Raw genomic sequence first — 245 nt, forward strand, 5'->3', positions numbered from 1 at the left:
TTCTTCCGTATCTGCAGATGTAGCGAGAAAACCTGAGGGTTTACACACACACACACACACACACACACACACACACACACACACACACACACACACACACACACACACACACACACACTCTCTCTCTCTCTCTCTCTCTCCCGCATCATTCTATTCCGAAAGTACGTTTTTTCTTCAGTGGCAACATTTGATTCTCTTTAACTGGTGCAATATTCATGGGGAGAGAGAGAGAGAGAGAGAGAGAG

Source organism: Portunus trituberculatus, chromosome 10 (assembly GCF_017591435.1).
Source record: "Portunus trituberculatus isolate SZX2019 chromosome 10, ASM1759143v1, whole genome shotgun sequence".
Classification (NCBI taxonomy): Eukaryota; Metazoa; Arthropoda; class Malacostraca; order Decapoda; family Portunidae; genus Portunus; species Portunus trituberculatus.